Source organism: Gorilla gorilla, chromosome 13 (assembly GCF_029281585.2).
Source record: "Gorilla gorilla gorilla isolate KB3781 chromosome 13, NHGRI_mGorGor1-v2.1_pri, whole genome shotgun sequence".
In the NCBI taxonomy this organism is placed as follows: Eukaryota; Metazoa; Chordata; class Mammalia; order Primates; family Hominidae; genus Gorilla; species Gorilla gorilla.
The window spans coordinates 27,959,421-27,967,640 of NC_073237.2; the positions used below are offsets into that span (position 1 = coordinate 27,959,421).

Genomic DNA, 8,220 nt, shown 5'->3' on the forward strand with positions numbered 1-8,220 from the left:
GTAAACTATTTTTAAAAATTAATTAGGTAAATGTAATGGAATAAATGCTTATAAATAATCTTAGCATATAATTTAAAATCTAAAGTTATATGAAGTTAAATAATAGATATTCATTAAATGTCCGGGTCATTTCCTTTTAAAAAAGTTATAGGAAAACATTTTTCTAAAAAATGAAATGTGTTCTTATTTAAAGGAAAATAATTTTTGTCTAATTCCAAGGTTATTTAAAAGTTATTTATGAAACAAGATAAAGGTAGTCAGTAAATACGAGCAATGTAAAGAAAGTTACAAATATACAGAGTTGTTTTTGGCCAGAAAGGTTAAAAGGAAAATAATTTTATGTAAGAAAGAATCTGGTGTGGTAAAATTTTGTCCTGAAATAAAATGACTGGTTATTTAAGAAAGAGGGATGTCTAGGATAAAACAGGAAGTCCAAGCATGTTGTAAATGATTTGTATCAAGTTGTCTGTAATTAAAGGGAAACTATTTATAATACTTTTTCTAGAGATTGGGTTTTGATCTAAAAAAAACAAACACTAAAGAATTGGTTAGAACAGCAAAATTTTCTTAAGGTATTGATTTACTCTTAATAAAATTACAAGAGATTTTAATTTTTTTTTTAGCCCAACATTCAACTTTTATTGCATTTTGCTGTTTTCAGCTTTCTCTCCCCTTTTAAAAGGCCTGAAATAATAACTCTCCTTCAACTCATTTTCAGCTCCTGTAAGTTTTTCTCCCCTCAGGTTCTAATTATTTGTTGTGGCCTGATGCTAAAAATGTTTTATCTTAAAGGTCTAAAGGAAATGTTTTCTTCTAACATAGTATCCTGTGCTCTTGGCTTTAAATTGTTCTATGAATCTGAAAATTTTTACTTGTGACCCAGGAAACATTCTTCCTATGTCTAATTCAAGTACTATTTTCATTAGTTTTGACTTGCAGATTATCTAAATGGATTCCCCATAGGGAACAGAAATTACACTGCAGAAGGTCTTTGCCTTTTGGTAACTGGCCTAACAAACAGATTTTATGTTTTATTGAAATAATTCCTATATCATTACTATTAAGTTTTGGTTTGCTTAGAAAAAACTGAAAAAACATTCTAAATTAAGGTTATTGCATCCGTGTAACTTTCTGTATGTGCTTTTCAAGTTTTTGTGCCATTCAATTACAGGGTTTGACTCTTGAGTCTAAAAAGGACACTAAGTCCTGCTCAATCTTAAATACTGACAGCAGTTAAAGCCTCATCTTCAGACCTGGTAGAAGATGCCAATCAAAATAAACTGCTTTCATGAGACACAGGGCCAGAAATTAAAAGTATTCGACCTCCCAAGGCTCAGGGACTATTGTGGAAGAGCTGGGTGCATGAGATTGTAAGGGCTGATGTTGAGAGATTAAATTAGTTTGGTTCTCTATAAACCTAACCATTAATGTCAAAGGCACACTGATGCAAAACCAGCATATGGCTGGTTTTTGAGCATTTTCTTAGAGCATTAGCACACTCCTTAAAAAAAGGTTATACAGGTTATAGAAAGGTTTATGGAAATTATATCTTACGATCAAATGACTAAAATTTAGTAGATTTTGCTTATAATTTTTTTTTTGAGACAGAGTGTCTTGCTCTGTTGCCTAGGTTGGAGTGCGGTGGCACAATCTCAACTCACTGCAACCTCTGCCTCCTGGGTTCAAGCAATTCTCCTGCCTCAGCCTCCCAAGTAGCTGGGACTACAGGCACATGCCACCACACCTGGGTAATTTTTGTGTTTTTAGTAGAGACAGGGTTTCACCATGTTGGCCAGGCTGGTCTTGAACTCCTGACCTCAAGTGATCCACCTGCCTTGGCGTCCCAAAGTGCTGGGATTACAGGCATGAGCCACCATGCCCAGCCTGTTTATAAAATTTTGAGAGATTTAGTTGTTCTTATGCTGTCTTTATTAGGGCTTATTATTTAGGAAAGTAAGTCTCTTTTCTCAAAGAATAAAAGTTTTTTCCTTTTTGAAATCTTTGAGTTATCATTTTGGCTAAAAAAAGAATTATTTTATAATATTTTACCATGATCCTATTTTGTGATATCAAGTGTTATATTTGACAAACTTTCCAAAATCAAATTCTAACTTTGCTTCCCTTAATTTTTTTTGATATTAGGTCCCCTGAAGTGCAAAAAAGACATATTTGGCTTATTTGATATAAAATCATATAGGAAATTTTATCAAATATGAAATGGTATTTACCATTTTTCAGATTCCTGTGATTGGGATTAGTCTTTTTTTTTTTTTTTGAGATGGAGTCTCGTCCTGTTGCCCAGGCTGGAGTGCAGTGGCACGATCTCAGCTCACTGCAACCTCCGCCTCCTGGATTCAAGTGATTCTTCTGCCCCAGCCTCCCAAGTAGCTGGGATTACAGGCACATGCCACCACGCCTGGCTAATTTTTGTGTTTTTAGTAGAGATGGGGTTTCGCCATGTTGGTCAGGCTGGTCTCGAACTCCTGACCTCATGATCCACCCACCTCGGCCTCCCAAAGTGCTGGGATTACAGGCATGAGCCACCACGCCTGGCCTCGGATGAGTCTTAGTATATGTTGTCAGTAGTAATTATGCTTATCATGTAAAATTTTTGTATGCCACAGAAGTAACTAAATTTCCTTGTCAGTCATGTCTAACTATGACTGTTCTAAGAGTTTTGTCATCCACAGTTGTTTTACTTTTATCCTTTTTTTTTTTGAGAAAGAGTCATACTCTGTCACCCAGGCTGGAGTTCAGTGGTGCAATCTTGGCTCAATGCAATCTCTGCCTCCCGAATTCAAGTGATTCTTCCACCTCAGCCTCCCAAGTAGCTGGGATTACAGGTGCATGCCACCATGCCCAGCTAATTTTTGTATTTTTAGTAAAGACAGGGTTTTGCCATGTTGGCCAGGCTAATCTCAAACTCCTGACCTCAAGTGATCCACCCACCTCAGCTTTCCAAAGTGCTGGGATTACAGACATGAGCCACTGCGCCCAGCCTACTTTTATCCTTTTCAAAAGGTGATTTTATAAATAGCTATATGACTCTGACAGGTGCTTTTGAATGCAGGTTTCTGATAACTTGGGAGATTGTGACACTAGAATAGAGGAGAAACATCTAAGACTCCTATAGACAGTTAATGTGTTCATAAACATTGAGCAGAACCGGAGTTAATTACATGGACTAAACTAATGGAAAACTGAAATAATCTTTTTATGACTTTGTTTGAAACATTGGTAATTCTTTTGTTTCTGAGTCCAGAAAACCCTTTTTCTTTGAGTGATTTACAGCTTTTAACAATTGGATAAACTAAATTCCCATGAGCAAAATCTGAAGCATATTCCTCTACCTGAATTCTCCAGAATTTGAAAACTATTTGCAAGTATACTTAATTTATAGCAGTCTAGTTATTTGCATAAGTTCAATAAGAATCTGTTTTCTTTTGTAACAGGATACAATTGAAGACACTGGTTATTTTACCAAGGCTTTGATTGGAATGGCATACTTTCAGATATAAATCAACTGCTTTAAGGAATCAAAGTTGACTTACAGAGTCATAAAAGCCCCTTGGGAAAGCTGGCCTCTTGCCTTTCCACACAGTTCCTGTACAGTTTCCTGACGTGTGGTAAGTAAAGCATGTCACTTTCTGGGCCAGCTGTGGTGCCTCATACCTGGAATCCCAGCACTTTGGGAGGCCAAGGTGGGTGGATCACTTAAGGTCAGAAGTTTGAGACCAGTTGGCCAACAGGCCAACAGAGCAAAACCCCATCTCTACTAAAAATAAAAAAATGAGTTGGTCATGGTGGCATGTGCATGTAATTCCAGCTATTTGGGAGGTTGAGGCACGAGAATCACTTGAACCTGGGTGGCAGAGGTTGCAGTGAGCCGATATTGCACCATTGCACTCCAGCCTGGGTGACAGAGTGAGACTTTGTCTCAAAAAAAAAAAAAAAAAGTCACTTTCTGATAGGCCCAGGAGACTCAAATTATCTTGGGAATTCACCCAATTAATACAGGTATCTGCAGGCACAGGCTAGGCTCGAGGCATTGAAGTCTAATCTGATATTTCTTATGGAATAAAGTTCCAGCAAAGCCAGTTTTTTCTTTTTTAAAGAGCCTATATGGCAAATAATTTTTTCTTTTTTGAGACAGAATCTTGCTCTGTTGCCCAGGCTGGAGTACAGTGGCACGATCTGGGCTCACTGCAACTTCTGCCTCTGAGATTCAAGTGATTGTCATGCCTCAGCCTCCTGATAGTTGGACTACAGGCATGTGCCACCATGCCTGGCTAGTTTTTGTATTTTTAGTGGAGATGGGTTTTCTCCCTGTTGCCCAGGCTGGTCTTGAACTTCTGGCCTCAAGTGAGCCACCTGTTTCAGCCTCCCAAAGTGCTGGAATTACAGGTGTGAGCCACTGCACCCAGCCAGCACATAATTATTCTTGCTGACTTCATGCAAATACACAGGCCAAGTATAATAAGACTGACACTTATTTTATGCATAAATTTGTCCTATGATTTGTGTTTAGTGAAAATGGGGACTGGAGAGAGAAAAATTATTTTTCAAAGTGAACTATAGTGTACCTGTTATTAGATTCTAGTCTTGCCTAATATTTTTCAATTTTTATTATTTTCTAGTTTGGACTGAATTTAAAAATTTTGGGGGGGTACAGGTATTCAAAATAATATTTTCAATTTTTTTCTTCTTTCCTTCCTTTTTTTCCATTTTTTGTGATTTGAAATCACTAAAAATTATGCTGTGCTTTCTTAAAACCCTGTGAACTGAAGCTACACAACTTAAACTTCAGAAGAAAATAACAGCAACCTATATGCCAGCCTACTGATGTATGAACTTCAGGGAAAAATGGCTCTATCTTTTCATTTGTTTGTTGTTTTCTTTCTTTCTGTCCCTATTTTCTCTTTGTAGAACATGATACTTTACAACCTGCTAAAAATGAGCTTTTCTAATAATGTGAGACCTACCTGTCTAGAATAGATCATCCTAGCTATAAGTGATCAGAAAAACCTGAGACTGGAGACTCATTTTCTTCTAAAATGCTCTTTCTGAAAGATTTTAAAAAGAAACAGAAAAAATGTGAAAGGAAAATAAATCTCGGATTCCAAAATCACTAAGCCAAGGGAAAAGTTAAGCTGGGAACTATGTCAGGCAAACCTGCCTCCCATTTTATTCCTAAATAAGACAGCTAGCTACAAAGATAAAAAAAAAAGTCTCCCTCACAATTTGCCCACAAGGAAATTTCTTGTGGGCCTCAAGATCTTTACCCTGAAACAGTTCTGTTGAATTTCACCCTGGCAATGTAAACTGATAGCTTATTTTCACAGATGTGGGACAGGAAGTCATCCCTCTGCTCACCTGAGACAATTGCATATCCGATTGCTTCCTGTGCCCTATTGTTTATGTAAAAATGCAGATACACTGAGACAGACTAAACTTTTTTTTTCTTTTTCTTTTTTTTTTGAGTCAAGAGTCTCACCCTGTCACCCAGGCTGGAGTGCAGTGGTGCAATCTCAGCTCACTGCAACCCCTGCCTTCCAGGTTCAAGTTATTCTCCTGCCTCAGCCTCCCATATAACTGGGACTATAGGCACATGCCCTCATGCCCGGCTAATTTTTGTATTTTTAGCATAGGAGTTTCTCTATGTTGGCCAAGGCTGGTCTCAAACTCCTGAGAGTGAGAGGTCCTGAGAGACCTCGAGTGATCCACCCGCCTCAGCCTCCCAAAGTGCTGGGATTACAGGTGTGAGCTACCATGCCTGGCTCAGACTAAATTGTGTATTCAGTGAAAGGCTGATCAAGGACTCAAAAGAATGCAACCTTTTGTCTTTTATCTACCTATAACCTGGAAGCCCACCCTCACCCCCATCCTACCTTTGAGCTGTCCCACCTTTCCTGACTGAGCCAATGTACATCTTACACATATTATGTCTCATGTCCCCCTAAAATGTATAAAACCAAGCTGTACCCCAACCACCTTGGGCACATGTCATCAGGACCTCTTGAGGCTGTGTCATGGGTGTGTCCTTAACCTTGGCAAATTAAACTTTCTAAATTGTTTGAGACCTGTCTCAGATATTTTGGGTTCATAGGTGATTCTTTTCCTGCTGGAACTGATTGTAAGCCGGTAAAAGCAGCCACGCCACTTCTTGAAGGCTTTGCTGCTTAGAAATTTCTTCCACCAGATGCCCTAGGTCTTTACTCTTAAGTTTGACCTTCTACAGAGTCCTAGAGCATGGAGACAATGCAGCCAGTTCTTTGTTTATACTAACAAGGTTTGGTCCAGTTCCTAATAAATTCTTAATTTGTATCTGAGTTGTCAGCATGGCCTTTACTGTCTATATTTCTATGAACATTTTGATCACAACCACTTAATCAATCTCTAAGAAGTTCCAAACTTTCCCTCAGGAAAAGTTTGCCCCGGCTGGTTTTGGACTCCTGGCTTCAAGTAATCCTCCCACCTTGGCCTCTCAAAGTGCTGGGATGACAGGCATAAGCCACCATTCTCAGCTGATGCCTTCCATTACTTGTTCTTGTTGAATAACTCTGGTTAGAACTTCCATTACAATATTGAATAGCAGGGCATCCTTTTCTTGTTCCTGATCTTAGGGGGAAAACTTTCAGTATTTCATCATTGATATCCTGCTAGCTGTGGCTTTCTCATAAATGCTTTTTATCATGTTGGGAAATGGTCTCTTTATTCCTAGTTTTCTTAATTTTTATCATTAAAAGGTTAGATTTTGTTAAATACTTTTTCTGTGTCAACTGAAATGATCATTTGGTTTTTCCCCTTCATTCTATTAATATGATGTGTTACATGGATTGATTTTCTTATGTGTAATCACCCCTGCATTCTTGGAATAAATTCCACTTGGTTATGTGAATGATCATTTTAATTTGCTGTTGAGTTCAACCTGCTAATATTTTATTGAGGATTTTATCATCTATATTTATAAAGGATATTGGTCTGTAATTTTCTTTTCTAATGATGTCTTTATCTGCCTTTGGTATCAGGGTAATGCTAACCTCATAGAATTAGTTACAAAGTTTTTCTCTGCTTCATTTTTTTGGAAGAGTTTAAGAAGGATTGTTGTTAATTCTTTAAATGTTTAGTAGTTGATATCTGCATCATCATCCTAAGGGTGTCTCCAGCTATATTCATCTCATTTTTCAATTTGCTTTTCTGTCCTATCAATTTTCTCTGTGGAAGGCACATATGTTCCATGAAGAAGGCTGTTAGATGTTGTGTAGAACTCCTCTCCATATTTTTCTCTTAGTTTTTAATATATTTCTGTGTCAGGTTTGATCTGCTTGGTCAACAAATGATACTGGTGTAACTGGGAAGTGGCATAACGTAAAAATCCCAGATTGGAGTTTTTCCTTTTCCTCTCCCATCTTTCTGTATCTTTTCTCATAGTCTTTGTCTGAACATTCTTTTTTTTTTCTCCTTCTTCCTGCAATTCCCATTTGAAACAAGCCTTATTAACTTCCCAGTTTGCAGGTAGTTTTAAGTCTTTTATCGTCCTCCACAACTTCTTGGCGATTTAATTTTCAAGCTTCAGTCTGCTTCAGGTGCAGCTCCCAGAATTTGTGCAGTCTTGGTTCATGCTTCTGAGTGGCCAGCTCCTCAGCTGCTGCAAGAGCCTCCTTCTCCATGCTGTCCACTGACACCTTCTCAGCCATAGTCTCAGCTGTCCTATGGCAGTGCTTTTCTCCATACTCTACCCCCCAACTCCCCATTCTGATACACAGTTTTGCTGGGCATAGACTTTTTTCTCTTGTACTCTTAGTATGCCCATCCCCTGCCTTCTCGATGGCTCCTGATGACAAATCAGCTGTTAATCTTATTGAGGATCCCTTGTATGTGACAAGTCATTTTTCTCTTGCCTCTTTCAAGATGATATTTTTCTCTTTGTCTTTGACAGTTTGATTATGTTGTGTTTAGGTGTGGATCTCTTGTTGTTTATCCTGCTTGGAGCTCATTGAGCTTTTTGGATGTGTAGATTAATCTAATTTGGGAAGTTTTCAAACATTATTTCTTCAAATATTTATGCCTTCTCTTTCTCTTCTCTTTCTCAGGCTATTGTTATTTATTTTTATGTTCTTATACTTCAGGGTGTTCTACAGGTTTTATAGGTTTTGTTCATTTTTCATCATTCTTTTTTCTTTCTGTTTCTCAAATTGGATAATCTCAGTTTCTCAAATT

General features: G+C 37.8%; 1 pseudogene; it reads right to left on the reverse strand.

Moving 5' to 3' along the window:
• Nucleotides 1-7,123: 7,123 nt before the first annotated feature.
• On the reverse strand, nucleotides 7,124-7,697 carry LOC101141664 (pre-mRNA-splicing factor SYF2-like; annotated as a pseudogene).
• Nucleotides 7,698-8,220: the final 523 nt, after the last annotated feature.